We start from the raw sequence: 17487 nt of genomic DNA on the forward strand, positions 1-17487 counted from the left end.
ATCGCCCGCCCCGCGGCCAGCCCCGCGGAGAAAGGGGAGACCGCGACGGCGGCGGCACCACAAAAGTGGGGCTGGCGGCGGGGCTGGGTCCCGCCTGCCTCCCGCCCCGGCCCTCGCACGGAGAATGACTGGCGGTCCCAGCCCCCGCCGCGTTTGAGGTCATGCTAAAGGAGTGACATCGCGCTCAAGGAACAGAACAACGACATCCACTGGCGGCTCAGCCAGAGACGCGCACAGGCCTCGGCCCCCCCCAGCCCCGCCGCTCCGGGGATTTGTTAACTCTTCCCCGGGAAACGGCCCCTCCGCCCCGCTCCCGGCCCTCCAAAGCCGGGGGAAGAGGAGGGGAGCGTGTGGATGGGGATCCCCGGGCCAGGCTGGGGGAGGCCCGGTCCCTCTGGTCCCACCAGAACCGCCCAGGGACTCGGCCGCAGTTCGGCACACCCGGGACACTCACGGACAGTGCGGGATCCCCCAGCCCCGCAGAAAGCTTTAACCCCACTCCCGAATCGCGGCCCTGTTTGCAGAACTGGGATGCGGGCCGTGTGCTCCCGTCCAGCTCCGGGAGGGCATCTCAGGCAGGGAGGGGATAATTTGGACTAAGCTGTCCCGGGCCGCGGGGCCAGGCCGGGACAGAGGCCCGGGGAAGCCCCGGGACATCTCCGGCCGTGCGGGCTCACCCAGCGGGGATGGGAATCCCCAGCCCGGAGCCCCAAGTTCGGGCCCGCAGACCCCCGCAGGTTCCTGCCACCAGCATCCCTCTCGGTTTGTGACCCCCCGCTTTACTCGCCCGGCGCTTTTCCTTCGGCCACGCGTGGCCGGGAGCAGCTGCCGCCGCGGGTTCCCTGTCCGCCCGTGTCCGGGCCGTGCCGGGGCTGCGGAGGGACGGGGACCGGGACAGGGACAGGGGGACAGCTCCTGAGCCCGGAGGGACACGCGGGGCCCGCTCGGGGCGCAGCAGGTGCCGCTGCCGGGACCCTCGGGGGAAAGGTGCGGGTTTGGCTCCGCTTGCTCCGGACCCTCCCGGAGCCTCTCGCCAGCCCGACCGCGACCCGGGAATGCCCCCAGTGCGCAGGGATGAAATGTCAGCGTTTCTTTAAAATCCGTGACGGTTTCTGAAGGTCGCCCGGCAGCCCCTCAAAGCCCGCACGGTCCTTCACCGCCTCACAGCAAAAATTGGGGTGAATGTAAGGAAAGGTGGCCCCGCGGAACTGCCCCGCAAAGCCGAGGTGCTCCTAATCCCATTAGCAGGGTGTTAATTTAACAACCTCCCGGCGCTGCCGAGCGCGGGGCTCCGCGCTGCCCGCCGGGCTCCCGGGGCGGCGGCTCTCGCCTCCCTCCTGCCCTTCTCGCTGGGTTTATTCGGAGTTTCACAACCCCCGGGGTTTGTAATGGCTCTTGCGGTCATTAACGTGATTTACTGAGGCTTTCTCCTCTAATTACCTCGCCCTCGAGCTATTAAACGCATGTAAGCATCTCCGCGGGGACCGAGGCACGGCTCGCTGGGCCCGGGTCTGCCGGACCCTTCGGGGCCGGGGCCTGGGGCTGTCCCGGGAGGATGGAACGGGGGATGCTCGGGGAACCGGCCGTGCCCGCCACGGATAGCCCCCACCGCGAATTTGATTTTCCTGTCATGAAGCACCAGCCAGCCCTGGCCGTGTCCTGCCTCGGGAGCGGACGGATCGTCGCCCAGGTCAGCCCCGGTGAGACGCCGAAACATCTCCGGTACCAGCACCGGGGCCGGAGCCTCGCTGGTACCAGAGCAGGGGCCGGAACACTTCTGGTACCAGCACCGGAGCATCTCCGGTCCCAGCAGCGGGAACGAAACACCGCTGGGACCACCCCGAGGCATCATCTCCGGTCCCTGCCCGGGAGCGCGGCCGGCCCCACGTGCGGCCCGGGGGCTGAGCGGGCCGAGCCGGGCCGGGCCGGGCCGGGCCGGGCCGGGCCGGGGCAGAGCGGCGCCTCCCCGCTCCCCCGCGTTTGTCCCGGGAGAAGCCCCGGGGACGGAGAACCGGGAAGGGCTTGATTTCAGCCGCGCCGGGGACAGCGGGAAAGGCGGCCCCGGCGCTCGGAGCCTGTTTTAAAAGTCAAATGGCTTCGGGTGCCGGAGCTCGTCCTCCTCCCCGGGAACAATGCGCTGCTCCTCGCCCACCTCCCCCTGCACCGCCCGGGCTCGGAGAAGGAGGGGGAAGCCCGAGCGGCTCTTCTCCTCCTCGGCTCTCGGGGGGCCGTTCCCCGGCGGGACCGGGAGCGGCTGAAAAAGCAGAGAAGACCCGGGTTGAAATAATCAGGAGCGATTTATTCCCCTGGAGTGACAGTTCTTTTGAGCAGTTGCCGAATGGCAGTTTCTGTCTTTCTGAAAGCTTTTCTTCCAGATTCTGTTCAGATTAGGCTGGGGAGATGAATGAGGCCATTATCCAGCCCAGTAGCTATTCTGAAATGCCAAATTAATTACCAAGGGCTAAATCAAGGCGATGGGGGCTGGAGGGGAGAGGGGGGCGGCGGTTTGAGGTGTGAAAATATCTCCGCGATCTTTTAAACACGGCCACGGCGGGCGGCCCGGGCTGCTCGCCTCAAACCCCCCAAACTTCGCTCCGCAAACCCGGGAGCAGCAGCGGCCGGAGCGACCGAGCAGAGGCCGCGGGGTCCCGCTCCGGTTCCCCTGGCCCGGCCCGGTACGACCCGTCCCTCACCTCGGGCGGGGCCGCCGGGCAGCGCGGGGCTCCGTGCGGGGCCGAACCGGGGCCGCCTGTGCCGCTCACGGCTCCGGCGGCCCCTCCGGCAGTCCCGGTCTCAGGGACTCTCCGTGACCCGCGTGCCGGTCCCGCAGCGCAGGGAGCAGCGGCCCCGCTGTCCCAGACCCGTTCGCGGAGGTTTCTCGGCAGCGGAGCCGCCGCGGAGCGAGCCCGGGGCATCCCCGAATGCCCGCAGCCCCCGCGGCCGCCTCGGGCACGCGAGAATGATCAGCAGGGCGCGTCTTTGCCATGAGAGAGGGGAGGGGGAGGGCGAGGGATTGTGCAGGGATGCTGATCCATAACTTGGTTCGCGCTGCTTGGCTTGGAGGGTCATAGAAAAACCGCGGAGAAAGGGAGAAAGTGCGGTTCCAAGGGAATTGGGGAAGAAGGCACCGCTCGCTCTTCCCGGGCTGATGTCTCTCTGCCAGCACAGATGACAACATTTGCACATGACATTTAATCCTCTACCCTAAAGCTCTGTGGCTCCCGGCAGGCAGTTATTGTTATTATTGTCGCTCTAATATTTACGCTTTGCTCCCAAACAAGTGTAATTTCCCCGATCGCTTTGTAGCTCCTTGGCCCCTAATCCAGTTTTCTCTTCAGTTCCCGGGAGACCACACCTCTGGCTCCCCTCATTCACAGGAAAAAAAAAAAAAAAGAAAAAGAAAAGAAAAAAAAATAATGGAAGGAATTTTTCATTAAAAAATAAAATAACGGTTTAGGAAACAGCGGGTCAAGCCTGACTCTCAGTTTTGGACATGGGGCTGATGCTGCATCCCCTGCAAATGCCCACGGTCAGCGAGGGAACATCCTGGCTCAGCCTGGGCAGCAGCGACAGCAGAGCCAGGCAAGATTTTTCCTCGCAATAGACAGTCCTTGCAAACGAGGAATAAGCTCCGAGGAGATTTCCCAGGGGCTGAGAAGTGGGCTGGAGAAGGAATCAAGCCTTTAATGTAAATTGGCCGTGGCTGGCAGAGACCACTGAACACTGGGCTATTCAGCATCTCTGTGAACCTCTAATGATCAACTCGGTTTTCAATTATACACCCACAATTGCCACCAAGTGAGATAAGCCTCCGGAATACTATATTTCCTCTTGCAAAATGTTTTCTTTAGGGCAGGCAGGCTGGGAAGCCCAGTGAGTAATATTTGATTTATTTTCAGCAGAGCTGCGGGACACGCAGCAGCCAGGAGAGCTCCCGAGCAGGAGCCAGCCTTGGCCAGAGCGGCTCCAGCACTCCGGGAACCCGCAGGTGGATCCAGCCGCTGCAGCGCTGCGGGTCCCAGATACTCCAGGAAAACAGGGACGCTCCTGGGCGGCAACGCCGTCAAACGCTTTGATTTGTTTGTGTGCTTCCCTACGGAAACAACGGCTTCGTTTGGGTGGGTGCGGATGGAGCACGACACAAACCTGGCTGGGAAATGCTGCCGGGGGCTCATCCAGGGAAAAACAGAGCAGACCCTCCGGACCTCAGCTCCTCCTGCGCCCCAAACACGGACACCCGAAGCCATTTGACCTTTAATGCAGGCTCCTACATTTGGAAGCTGTTTCCATGTTGAAATTACTTTTTTGAGCAATACATTACAGGGATGGGACAAGAGGGACTTGGTGACCTCACAACAATGTCCTGAGCTCCAGGGGACAGAAATACCCGAATGGGGAGCTCGGGCACTGGGAATGCCCCGGCCCAGCTGGAGAAACCTCCCTGCACCGAACTGATGGAGGCCTGGAGGGCCCCTGCACTGGTGGAGGGAACATCCCTGCGAGGTTCTGTAGCCCCAGGGGTCTGCAGGACTCTGCTGCCAGGCTGAGGTGTGGGAGAGGTGGGGTGAAGGAAACAGGTTTGGGGTTGGAGGAGATTTCTGTACAAATATTGCTGGGGACTTGTGTGGAGAGGGGAGGATGGGGACATCCAGTTTATTCAGTAAAGTGTTTAATTCAGAGAGACTTCACTGAGGTTTTGGTGTCACTCTGCAGGTCTTGTTTTTAGATTATCAAAGCACCCACCTGGATCTCAGGGGACCTGAAGCAATTCCAGGGCTTCCTGCTCCACTGTTCAGGACTATGCCCTTTCTATCCAGCATTTGTGGGTCTGACTGGCAGAGGGGCACCGGAGCAATTCACAAATCCCCACCACCAAGACCCAAGAGACCACGCAGCCCAGGTGCCATGGAGGTTTTGGGGACTCTGAGCATCCCTGTCATGAAGCTCTGACCCCACACCGCATTCTGCACCCAGTTTGATGTCCCCACTCCCGCTGCCCCTCCACACCCCTGGCACCGTCTGCCAGCAGCTCGGGAGTGCTGGGCACTGCGAGCTGCTGCTCTGGGAGAAAACCAGCCTTGATTGAGGGCCATCCACAGCCGGGGAGGATCACAGCAAACAGAGCCTTTGCCTTCTGGTCTGAGCCCGGCGGTACTCAGGCAAAATCGATCCTTTCACCCAGTGCCTCGAGGTGCTTTGGCAAAGCGTGAGCAGAAGCTCCAGGGCAGGAGTTGTGGTGCTGAGGAAACGCAGCTGGACAGGGCCAGACGTGTCCCGAGCAAAGGGAGATCAGGACAGGGCACCCCAGCGGGGCTCAGGGCAGCGACAGTGGCTGAGCAGTGCACCGCGGCCCTTTAAAATCACAAATATTCCCTTAAAATAGTTAAATGGAGCAGAGGTGTTCCTCACCTACATTTCAGAGCTGTTTCTGGGCACAGTGAACACTACTGCTATAACTCCACGTGGGAGATTTTCGGCTCTGAAAAGAAACAGGCCCATGCAGAGATTTTCTGTCTCGATCACAGTTTTGTACAGGACCTGTGGAAGGTTGTGCAGTGGGACCCTGATCTCAGCCGGAGTGTTCCTCCCCTGTGGAAAGGAATTCGATCTCCCTAAGCTGGTGTGAGGTGAAGGTGGAACCTGGGCTGGGCTTCCAGGGGAGAGGGAGAGAGTGTGTCAGGGGCTGGGCCAGGGCAGGCAGGGCTGGGTGGATTTCAGCTACCTGAGGAGCAGGATTCTTGAAAGGCGGATCCCCAGAGCCTCTGGATTGCCAGTTCTCGGGAACTCCCTTTGTCACATAATTAACTTCTCCAGCACTCCCTCTGCAGTGACAGTGGGCTGGTGTGACCCAGCTCCCGCTGCAGCTGGGGCAGTCCCGCGCCAGGCTCTGCCTCGGCACGGCAGATGAAGGGGACGTTTTGTTGCTTTCTTTGTTTAGAAGTAATAGAAAGAAATAAATTCCAGAAAGCATCCTGTTCCCTGAGGGAAGGAGTGGGGGATTTGTAGGGCTTGAGCCAGCAAAACTGGGGCAGGGCAAAGGGGGTCATGCAGCAGCCCCATCCAGGCTTTGGGTTTGCATCTCCCTTAAGGGAATTGTCCTCTGGATATCAGACAGGGCACGGCGAATGCGGGGGCCTTCCTGGCATCCCAAAATCAGGGGTGCTGGGAGCGAGCCCTGGCCCAGCCCCGAGCAGAGCCCTGCCATCTTTCCAGACCTTCCCCAGGGCGCTGCGCAGCCTTCGGGCTCCTTTTGGCAGCCATCCGAACCTAATTCTAATTAAGGATGTATTAAGCGGGGATGAAGTGGCCCTCGAGTGGCTCTAACCCTCTAAAGGAGCTTGGGGAGAGGCGGCGGGAGCGGCTCCGGCCGGGGTTTGGGGATGGGGCCGCAGCTCCATGGGAGGAATCTTCCCGTGCCCCCTCCCGGGACACAGAGCCCTCATCCCGTCCCCTGCCAGGGCTGGGTCACCAGAGCCGCCGGTGCTGGGCTCACCAGAGCCACCCCTGCCGGTGCTGGGTCACCAGAGCCACCCCTGCCGGTGCTGGGTCACCAGAGCCGCCGGTGCCCGTGCTGGGCTCATCACAGCCACCCCTGCCGGTGCTGGGTTCATGCAGTGCCACCCCTGCCGGTGTTCCTGGCATCCCAAAATCAGGGGTGCTGGGAGCGAGCCCTGGCCCAGCCCCGAGCAGAGCCCTGCCATCTTTCCAGACCTTCCCCAGGGCGCTGCGCAGCCTTCGGGCTCCTTTTGGCAGCCATCCGAACCTAATTCTAATTAAGGATGTATTAAGCGGGGATGAAGTGGCCCTCGAGTGGCTCTAACCCTCTAAAGGAGCTTGGGGAGAGGCGGCGGGAGCGGCTCCGGCCGGGGTTTGGGGATGGGGCCGCAGCTCCATGGGAGGAATCTTCCCGTGCCCCCTCCCGGGACACAGAGCCCTCATCCCGTCCCCTGCCAGGGCTGGGTCACCAGAGCCGCCGGTGCTGGGCTCACCAGAGCCACCCCTGCCGGTGCTGGGTCACCAGAGCCACCCCTGCCGGTGCTGGGTCACCAGAGCCGCCGGTGCCCGTGCTGGGCTCATCACAGCCACCCCTGCCGGTGCTGGGTTCATGCAGTGCCACCCCTGCCGGTGCTGGGTTCATGCAGTGCCACCCCTGCCAGGTTGGGTTCATGCAGTGCCCCCCCTGCCGGTGCTGGGTTCATGCAGTGCCAACCCTGCCGGGCTGGGTTCATGCAGTGCCACCCCTGCCGGTGCTGGGTTCATGCAGTGCCACCCCTGCCGGTGCCGGGCTGAGCTCCGGGGCTCTGCCTCGGCGCTCCGTCCGTCCTTCCAGCCGTCACCGGTGCCATTAACCGGCGTTGTGTCCGTGCCAGGGGGCACGGGTGGGTCTGAGAGAGCAGGGCACTGCTCTCCCTGCATGCCGGCGGGTCCGCACCGCCCCCAGCCCAGCCGGGACCCCCGGCCCGGCCCCCGCGGCCGTGGCGGGCTGGAGCAGCAGGGCAGCGCTCGTTCGCTCGGCCGGATTCCTCGCTGTCCCCTGCTGCTCAGCGCCACCGTCGCCTGCCTGGAAGCCGATCCCGGCCTGCCCGAGCCCCGGGAATGCCGGAGGAGAGCGCAAGGGAAGCACGAAGGGCCGGGGATGGAGGAGTGGCGGGAGAAGGCTCCAGCTCCCCCGGACATGGAGCGGTGCCCGCAGCCTTGGGGAGCTCCTCCTGTGCGCGGCAGGAAAGGCAGCCCGGAATTTCAGCCAGGGACGGCTGCAGGTCTCACCTAGATCTACCTGTGCCCACCTGGGCACCTCCCCGTGTCCTGCCCGCCCTGCTGCCCCCAAAGGAGCATTGAGGACGGGCTGCCCCGGCCCGGCTCTGTCCTGCTTCCAGCCTCTTCTGTTTGGCTTGGGTGAGATCTTTGTCCCATTTTTCCCCTTTACCCCAGGGCGAGATAAACCCGTCCACAAACCCCGTGTTCTCCTCTCGGCTGATGCGGGCACAGCATTCGGGCGCCTGCAGAGGACGCCGAGTTTGTCACCTGGGCAAGGAGCAGGGCAAACGTCCCTCTCCCAGTCCAGCCGATCCCGAGGCGCATCTGCAGTGGATTTGCACGGGGTGATTTCTCTCACTTAAAGCAAGCCGGGAAAAAAGGAAATTCGCGGAGAGAAGCGATCCACAGGAGCTCACCCTGAGGCCCTGCTGCCATCTGCTGGGGTCCCAGCGCCGAGCCAGGGATGGGGACAGGATGGCTCGTGTCCGGGGGAGGGACCCTCCAGGGGCTGGAAGGGGAGAGGAGCCCTGTCCGTGTTCCTGTGGATCCGGCCCTCTCCCGCTGCAGCCTCATTTGGGAGCGAAACCTCCCGAGAGGCCAAACAGCCCCAAGTGTCCCCGCTGAGGTTCTTGGCTGTCCCTTGCTCCTCTGGGATGTCCCTTGCTGAAACATTTCAGCCCCTGAAGGCAGAGCCCAGCTCCTGAGGGGTGCAGGACTCTGTAGTTTCTACTCAGATTTTGAGATTTACACCTGATTGACACCTTGGCCCTCATAAAATGTGCACCCAGAAGTGGAGGGGCAGTGGCAGTGAGGGGGTGGGACACGGCTGGGCGGTGCTGGGTGGCAGGGCTGTGACCTGGCCAAGGAGAACAAACTGCAGCTGCTCTGGCCTCACAGCCCTGGAACGCGGCCCCCTCCACCCCTGGCTGTGTGGCTGCCCGGGGACGTGTCCAGCTGTCCCCAGGCCTGGGGGAGCCCAGCACGGGCCCAGCGTGCAGCCAGCTCCAGGGATTGCCCGGATTTATTCATTTTTGCCCAGATTTATTCATTTTTGCCCGGATTTATTCCTTTTTGCCCAGATTTATTAATTTTTTCCCAGGTTTATTCCTTTTTGCCCGGATTTATTCCTTTTTTGCCCAGATTTATTCCTTTTTGCCCAGATTTATTCCTTTTTGCCCAGGTTTATTCAGTGCCATCAGGAGCTGGAGTGATGCGGGCACAGCCGAGCCCTTGCTCCTCTGGGATGTCCCTTGCTGAAACATTTCAGCCCCTGAAGGCAGAGCCCAGCTCCTGAGGGGTGCAGGACTCTGTAGTTTCTACTCAGATTTTGAGATTTACACCTGATTGACACCTTGGCCCTCATAAAATGTGCACCCAGAAGTGGAGGGGCAGTGGCAGTGAGGGGGTGGGACACGGCTGGGCGGTGCTGGGTGGCAGGGCTGTGACCTGGCCAAGGAGAACAAACTGCAGCTGCTCTGGCCTCACAGCCCTGGAACGCGGCCCCCTCCACCCCTGTGTGGCTGCCCGGGGACGTGTCCAGCTGTCCCCAGGCCTGGGGGAGCCCAGCACGGGCCCAGCGTGCAGCCAGCTCCAGGGATTGCCCGGATTTATTCATTTTTGCCCAGATTTATTCATTTTTGCCCGGATTTATTCCTTTTTGCCCAGATTTATTCCTTTTTGCCCAGGTTTATTCAGTGCCATCAGGAGCTGGAGTGATGCGGGCACAGCCGAGCTGGCAGAGCCCAGAGCGAGCTTTGAGCCCGGTTTGATTGCTGAGGAGCTCACCAGGAGCTGTGCTGCTCTGGGAAGTGAAGGTGCTGCTGGCTCTGCAGACTGAGGTGGCCGAGACAGAGCGCTGAGGGCCACCACAGCCACAGCCCCACGGAATTTCAGCACTCGCATCGTCCCTGCCCCGGACTGACCCAGGGGGGTTGCCAGAGGCAGAGCACTCCTGGCAAGTGTTTTCCAGGGATTCCTTGCCCAGCTGGGTGCACAGGGCGGGCTGAGCCGCACCCCCGGGGATGCTGAACCCGCTCCATCAGTGCAGTTCTCCGGCAGGACACAGGGTGGAAACCTCAGCCCACGGGAAAGCCGCTCCCAGCCCGGCTCTTCCCAGCGTTCTGCCCCTTCCCGGGGCTGCCTCGCTCCGCCTGGTCCCGGACAGGGATCCGGGCAGGAATCCCCTGCTGTCAGGGCAGGGAGCTCTGAGCAGTGAGCAGAGGGCTCCAGCCTCGGCTGAATGCCGCCCGAAGGAGGAGCCGGGGCTGAGCGAAGAGCTGGGAATGCCCCAGATCGGGGCAGGTCAGACTCATCTGCCGAAAGTGGGACAGCTCTGGAGCCCTCCCAGCCCAGAACTGGCCAGAAAACCTTTGACACCTCAACAGACTGGGCCATGTAAAGTTCTATTGTCTCCTCCTCCCTGGGCGGTGGAAGGGGAAGGTCTGGTGTCAGATCTGCCCGCAGCGAGGGCTCTGCCCCAGTTTCATTTCTCAAGGGCTGCAGAAGAGTTTGTCGGGATCCTCTGAGTGTGCTCTGAGAAATGAAAAACACAACTTGTGGGGAAAACCAGAGACAAGAAGGTTCCCTTTTCAGTGATGCTGCTTCCCCTTCCCTCCGAGGGACAGGTGGTGGGGGAGGCTGAGCTGCTCTGCCAGGGTGGGATCCCCATTCCTGGGAGAGGGTAGCAGGGGGCTCACCTGGAGCCTGTGCAGCCCCAGCAGCCCACAGCAGCCTCGGGGGCTGTGTAAGGACAGGTCAGCCATCCCAAAGCTGCTGGAAACCCTTGCTCGGGGCACCAGCAGCACCCAGGGAGATGGGGTGCAGTCTGCAGAGCTCGGCCTGAGTGTAGAGCTGGTGACTTCCTGGCATTTTGGGGGGCTGAAATGCTCCATTCCCAGCGTGGGGCTGGGTTGGAGTTGCAGTTTCAGGGAGTGTGTCTGGGTGTGGAGCAGAGAAGAATGGCAACGGGACTGTGATGAACTGAACTTTAGTGTAAGGTGTCCAAGGCCAGGTTGGATGGGACTTGAAGCACCTTGCTCAGTTGAAGGTGTCCCTTCACCTGCCAGCAGTTTGGGACAAGATCAGCTTTAAGGTCCTTTCCAACCCAACCCATTCTTTGTCTCTGGAGTGTTCACAGAGAACCCAAAGGTCTAAATGAGCTCATCAGAGCACAGCCTCAGCTTCCTCCTCCTGCTGGGGCTGGTCAGCAGCTCCAAGGGCAGGAACTGAGCTGGGACGTGCCGGAGCTGCTGGTGTTCCAAGGCCTGCTTTGGCTGGAGCTCCAACTGCTTGGCATCATTGCTGGTGTCACCACAGCCACACTCAGTGCTACGCCTCATCCTGGGGGAGAGCCACTGAGGATGCCATTCCTGCTCTCTGTATGACCCCAAAAGCCACCTGGGATCACTTCCCTCTGCCTGCTGTCACCCTCGTGTGGCACCGGCGTCCCCAGGTTCCCCTGAACTCAGACCAGCCAGCAATAGGGAGAACACAGCTCCCTGCTCCAGGGAGCTCCCAGGAACACGCTGGTGTCAACACCCCTTGGAGGTGGCCCTGCTCCAGAGCCCTTTCCCCGAGTGGCTGTGTCAGCCTGGCGGCCCCAGGCGCTGTTTGTCACCGCTGCAGCTCTGGCACGGCCCCTCCCTGCCCTCCTCCGCTTCCTTCCGCCGCCGCGAGCCCCCCCAGCCCATGTTTGGTAACTTCCTCAGCTGCCCCGGGCCCCCAGGAGCAAAATAAGGAGCTCCCGGTGCCTCAGGTGGGGAGGGAAGGGACAGGAGGGGACACACTGTGGCCCCAGCAGCCAGAAGAGTTTGGCCTCTGCAGCTTTGGCCCTTCAGGCACCTCCCAGTTCCTCCAGCTCAGGGATCTGCCTGAGAAGCTGGGTCTGAAATGAGGAGGTGGGAATGGGGCAGAAGGGATGGGAAAGGTCAGATTGGCACCCCAGACTGGCATCCAGTGAAGAGCTCTGGCCAAGAGGAGCTGGGACACAAAGCTCTGCCAGAGCGCTTGGCTGTTTCCCAGGTCAGCGCCTGGGGCAGGTGGCACCGTGACATCGCCACCTGACCTTCCCTGTCCCGCTATTTTTGCTGCCTCAGGATTTCTTCTGAACTGCTGGTGGCCGCTCAGCTGGCGAAGGCCGAGCCCATGTCCCTCTGCGGGGTTTCACCTGGCGCAGGTGACGCAGGCACCCGGGGCTCTCGTCCCACACGCTTTGCACTGCGGGCGTTTGACTCCGTGGGCCACCAATGAAAGGGGATTTCGGCTCTGACTGGGTTTGCTTTTTTTAAAATTCACTGGAATTTCACTGCCGAAGCCACAGCTATTTTGGCCCCCGAGCAGGTTTCGACTCTCGGAGCAGCGGTGGCAGCGGTCACTCTCTTTGACAAACCGAGATCCGCAGAAGAACCCGCCCGGGTTCCTGCCCCAGCGCCGGCCGGGCGGGATCCGGCCCCCAGCCCCGAGCACAGGGGACAGGAGTGGGGGCAGGAGACAGGAGTGGGGCCACGAACCAGAGTGGGACCGTTCTTTCCTCAGGACCAGCCGTGAGGGCAACAGGAAAACGCCATTCCTGGGTGCTGCCAGAGCAGCACGTCCCAGCCTGTGTCACCAGCCTGGGCTTGGCACTGGCACGGAGGGGCTGAGGGCCTGCCCTGCAAAGGTGAGACACAGGGCAGTGCAGGGAGGGAAGGAAAACATCACACACAGGATGGAGGAATGGAGAGAGGGAGGGAGAAATGGAGAGATGGATAGGGGAGGGATGGATGGATGGATGGATGGATGGATGGATGGATGGATGGATGGATGGATGGATGGATGGAAAGAAGGAGAGATTGATGGAGGGAAGGGCAGATGGATGCATAGCAGAATGGTGGATGAATGCACGGAGGGATGAGGGGCAGAGTGGCAGGAGCAAGGGATAGAAGGAGGGGTGGATGAATGGAAGACTGAAGGGTGGAAGGGAAAGTGGTGATGGTGTCACTATAGATGGGTCCATGGATTGATGGACGAGGGGATCCATGGATGACTGGCTGGGTGAACGGCAGGGTGCTGGCAGCGGGGCAGGAACAGAGGGACGGCTGGATGGAGGGAGGGAAGGACGGAGGGCTGGGCGGGCGGAGGAAGCGGGGGGCAGGTGCCGGGGCACGGCCGGGGCGGGGCGGGCTGTGCACATGTGCGGGGCGGACCCGCTGCCAGCCCCGCCCGCCCCGGTGCCGCCGGTGCCGCCCGGCGCGGAGCGGAGCGGAGCCCGGCGGGGCCGGCCGAGGATGGGCACGGAGCCCCGGCGGCAGCCGCCCCGCAGGTGGGAGAGCCGGGGGGGACCGGGATGGGGGGACCGGGCACGCACCGAGCCCGGGGTGTCCCTGTGACCGGGCCGGCGGGACCGTACGCGCACCGAGCCCGGGGTAACCGGGGCGGGGGGCTCCGTACACCCGTGCACGTGGAGGAAGGGCTCCCTTGTGCTCCCGGGTGTCCGTGCAACCCGCGGGTCGGGACTCGGTGCGCTGGGCACCGCCGTGCCGGAGGGGGCAGTGCCTGTGGCGGGGGCTCGCTGTAATGGGGTAACAGAAAGCGGGGGCATGCGGGGCTGGCGTGTAACTTGGGGCTGCCTCTCAAAGCCACCAGCGGGGTGTCACTGCCCCGGCTGGGGTTTCTCCTGCACCCTTGGGGGGTCCCCGCGTCTCCCTCGGGTGCCCCTGCAGCCCGTGGCCGGCCAGGAGGAGCCGGTGTCACCCCGCGGGTGGGGACGGCCCGGCTGTTGTGACTCATTTCGGGACTCTGTGTTTGTTTTTCTCCGCGTGGCCCCACGGAGCTGCTGCTCGGGGCCAGGTGTGGGGCCCTGCCCGCCCCAGGGGACACCGTGCCGCGGCGGGGTCCCCGGGAAATGCCGGGGGCTCTCCGGTTCTCGGCCGGGGTTTTGGTGGGGCGGCAGTGACTCACCCCGGTCACTGCAGCAGGAGCCCTTCCCTGAAGGGACCCAAAGGTCACCACCAGTCGCCTGTCGCTCCCTCAACCGGCTCTCCGCGGCGCCAGGGGCTGAGGTGCAGCCCCAGGGAAGGCTCTGCTTTGGCAACAGGATGTGGTTTGGGATGTGACAAGCTCGGCAGCGTCACCCCTCCAGCATAGGGGATTGGACAGGCGCCAGCCCCGAGCTGTGCCCGCGCTGCTCCTTGTGCCTGCCGAGGAGCATCTTCCATCAGGTGCTCCTGTGGCCTCCCAGTGGCACCAGTGCCACCCAGTCAGTGCCCGGCCCGGCTCCCCCAGAGCATGGCGAGCTGCTGTGGAGGTGTGAGCCCTGAGGGAGAAAAAGGCTCTGCTGATTCAAATCACTAACGAAAGCGGGAGAAAAGAGCTTTCAGCCCTTGGTTTTCATGTTTGTGACAACCTGGCTGCTGTCCCCAGCAGCCGGGAGCTTTGCTGAGGGCTGGTTTCGGGCCCTGCTGCTCCCGGGGCAGCGAAACTGCCCAGGCAGCTGCAGGCTGGTGCTGCTCCTGCTGCTTGCCCTGATGCTGAGCAGCTGCGATTTGTTTTGTTTCACCGTTTAGGTCAATTTTCTAAATCTCGGTCCGCTGCAAACTCCAGGGGTTATGCAAGGCTTTACTTTTCCTGCTGTCAGAAAGGTCTCTTGGTTTGGTGTTTGGGTTTTTCTCTTGTTCAAAGCACAAACTCGGATGGAGTTGTGAAGTGTTTCCGAAACCTGGTTGCAAAGTGGTTTGGAGCTCTGGGTGCTGCTCAGATTAAAGCTCAGACATAGAAAGGTGACAAGATAAGGAGGCAGAGCCAGGCTGTGGTGGTGGCAGTGGTTCTGTCCCTCAGTCACGGTGGCTGTGTGAGGCCGGAGGGCCCAGGTGACGCTGGGGGTGCTCTGCAGCTTTCCAAGGGAAGGAGCTGGGCAAAGCCAGGTGTGCTGCGGCGGGAGCTGGGATGGGAGCTCGGTGCTCTGCCTTGCCTGGCCCTGTGTGGCCACCCCCGTCCTGCTCCACAGCTCTGCAGCCTGCTCAGGGCAGGGGAAAGGGCATGAGACACCTGGAGGTGCTTCTTCAGAGGGAGAAAGTGGAGTTCTGCTTTGGCTGGGTGAGGGCAGCCCCACATCCACCTGTAGGATGGTGCCGCTGGCTTCTCCCTCCTCCCCTTGGAGATCAGGGCATCCAGCTGGCACAGGAACCAACCAAGAGCAGCCCCGAGTGCCTTCTTGCTGAGTGTGAAAATGAAGATGTGGGTTTTGCACTGAGAAAGAAGAACTGAGAGCAGTGGGAAGTGCTGGCAGAGAGGAGCAGGGCTGCTCCAGCAGGATGAGCAGCTCTGGCAGCTGCAGCAGCCCCGGGGCTGAGGGCTGCCAGCATCAGTGCCCTGCCTCTGCTGGGGACCGGGGACAGCCAGCACGGCATGGGGACCTTGGCAAGCTGCTGCTCACCCTGGAGTAGTTTCGACTTCTCTTTCTTGGGTGCCCGCTGAGCGCGGCGGGGCTGCCCAATTTTGCATTCTTATTCTGCAAGTGGAAAGTTGTGCCCGAGGGTGTCACTCAGGTGAGTGCCCTAGGTGCTTTTGAGAGCAGTGAGAGACTCCTTTTGTGTCTGAGCTCTGCTCCCAGCAGCGGCTTGAACTTCCAGGTGAGAGGAAGGGGAGGGAGGATGAGGTTTATATGGAAACTGTGCCCCCAAATCCCTGGGCATCGCACTGCTGCCCGCACTGCAGCTCTGTGCTTTGCTGGTTCGGGCTGGAAATGTCACTGCCTGCAGGAAACGGGAGCTGTGGGTGCAATCCAGGCTCTGCAGCTCTTTCCCTGCTCTCTCCTTTGCTCCGCTTCCCTCAGAGGCTCTGGGCTCGCCATCCTTGTCCCGTCTCTCATGTCCGCTGTGAGGACACGGTCCCACCCATCCAAAGCCATCACCACGGGCTCCAGGTGACATCTGCAACCCACCCAGGGCTGCATCACCTGGGGTCGGGTCAGGGCTCTTTGGTGACGGGGGTGTGACCCAAGGATACTCCCGAGGATGCGGAGGGCGGGCAGGAGCTGTCACCAGCGCTCCCCTGGCACCGAGCCCCGTCCGCGGCTCCCGGGGGGGAGCCCGGGGAGCGGCCGCAGCCCCCGAGCGCCTTTCCCAGCACGGAGACCCAAGCCCGCCCTTCCCGTCCTTCTGATCCCTCTTTGGCCGCCAATTAGCACGACGTGAGAACTTGTCTCGCTGCTGACGCGCCCGTGTGACTCCTCAGATGCTTTAATTGCGGTGTTTTCGGCGGCCGGGTGCAATGAAATGGTAATTGTTGTGATTGTGCGCCGGGCGGGAACTGAGAGATGCAGCTCTTTGGCGAAGCCTAATTAGGAAATAGGGACACTGTTGGGAATGGCTCTGCGATGTGATTTTCCTAATGAAAGCCGCTGAATAGGCAGCCTTGTAATGAAGAACAGCCTCGCAAGGGCACTGCCAATTGCTCTTCTCTAGTGTTAATTTTGTATTTCCTCCCCATTGTTTCTAATACCCTCTTGGAAAAGCTTGAAGATAAAATGCTTTATTTCCTTGCGCCTCGTATCCTGTTTGGCAAGCGGCGATTGGAGCATGTGCATCTGGAATACATGAGAGGCCAGGCAGGAGCTCCTTCAGGCTTGTTCATCTCTGATTTCAAGCTCTGCCACTGGAAAAAGAAATAAAAATAAAGCAACTTCAGCTAGCGGCTGATGGGCTGGCGCAGCGGGACGGCCTGGCCGGGATGGCAGAGGTGTGGTATTATATTTTTCTTTTTGGAGCCAGGTCTCATAAACTCTCGAAAGAATATATAATACACCCAAGGACAGCTGAGCTGTACTTGAGGGCATAAAATGGGCAGGATGGCTTCTGCTGCAGTGTTAGAAACAAAATAACGGTTTGATATTTTGCCTTTAATAAAAGGCAAAATAACAAACAGAAAAACCTGAGTGGTCTGCTCCTGGTAAAAACACTTCACAAAAGCCCCTAATTCCTTTGTTCTCTTCTTTTTCTACCTGATTGTTCAAGCGGGACTTCTTAGCTTCTATCCAATTAGCTGCCCTTAAGTTTTAGGTGAAGTCCCCGAAGTCCTATAAGGTAGCTTTTCACCTAATCGTTGAGAGAAACTTCTACGCTTCTTTCCTTTTTTGGAAAACAAACGATAGTTTTGTCACTCTATCAACAAAAAGCACACTCCTACAGGACGGGAGCTGGGCTGTGCAGCTCAGCGGGGCGATGCTCCGGGAGCCCGGGGCTGGTCTGGTTTCACTTCAGCGCCTGAGAGCTCGCCCAGGTTCGGTCTCTGGCTCGGTACAGCCGAGCTCGAGGCCGGAGCTGCGGGGGCAGCTGTGGCTGAGCGCTCCCACCTGGGCTGCTCCTTCCCGGAACGGGGCTGGAGCCCTCGGGGTGCCCGGGGCTGCCTCCCCACCTGTGCCGGCCGGGGAGAGGCACGCAGGTGGCTCTGCCCGGGTGAGAAGGGAATAGGAAAGCGCTCCCTGGCTGCGTGGGGCACTGTGGTGACAGTTCTCGGTGACAGTTGTCAATGACTCTGTGCCGCAGGGACTCTAAGAGCGATGGGGCTGGGCCTTGGCTTCCCCTCAAATCTGTTTCATTGCTCAAAATCCCCACAGTGCTTGGGCTGGGAGCAGCTTGGGTGCTCCCAGACGCTGCTGGTGCTGGTTCTGGGGCGGGCTGAAGCAGAAGCGAGCAGGGCTGGCACGGGCAGCCCGTGTGACGGGGTGCCAGGGACGGAGGACGCGGGCACCGT

The 17487-nt window shown here is 61.6% G+C and overlaps 1 protein-coding gene across 1 annotated transcript in view; it reads left to right on the forward strand.

Annotated features, from left to right (window-relative positions):
* Nucleotides 1-12991: 12991 nt before the first annotated feature.
* Nucleotides 12992-17487, forward strand: part of PIK3R5 (phosphoinositide-3-kinase regulatory subunit 5) — a 36627-nt gene continuing 32131 nt past the window's right edge. The window contains exon 1 of the mRNA XM_041470953.1: nt 12992-13057. The gene's annotated coding sequence lies outside the window, so the exon portion shown is untranslated. The remainder of the gene's footprint in view (nt 13058-17487) is intronic.

The sequence above is a fragment of the Pyrgilauda ruficollis genome, unplaced genomic scaffold, assembly GCF_017590135.1.
Source record: "Pyrgilauda ruficollis isolate IOZ18807 unplaced genomic scaffold, ASM1759013v1 scaffold250, whole genome shotgun sequence".
In the NCBI taxonomy this organism is placed as follows: domain Eukaryota; kingdom Metazoa; phylum Chordata; class Aves; order Passeriformes; family Passeridae; genus Pyrgilauda; species Pyrgilauda ruficollis.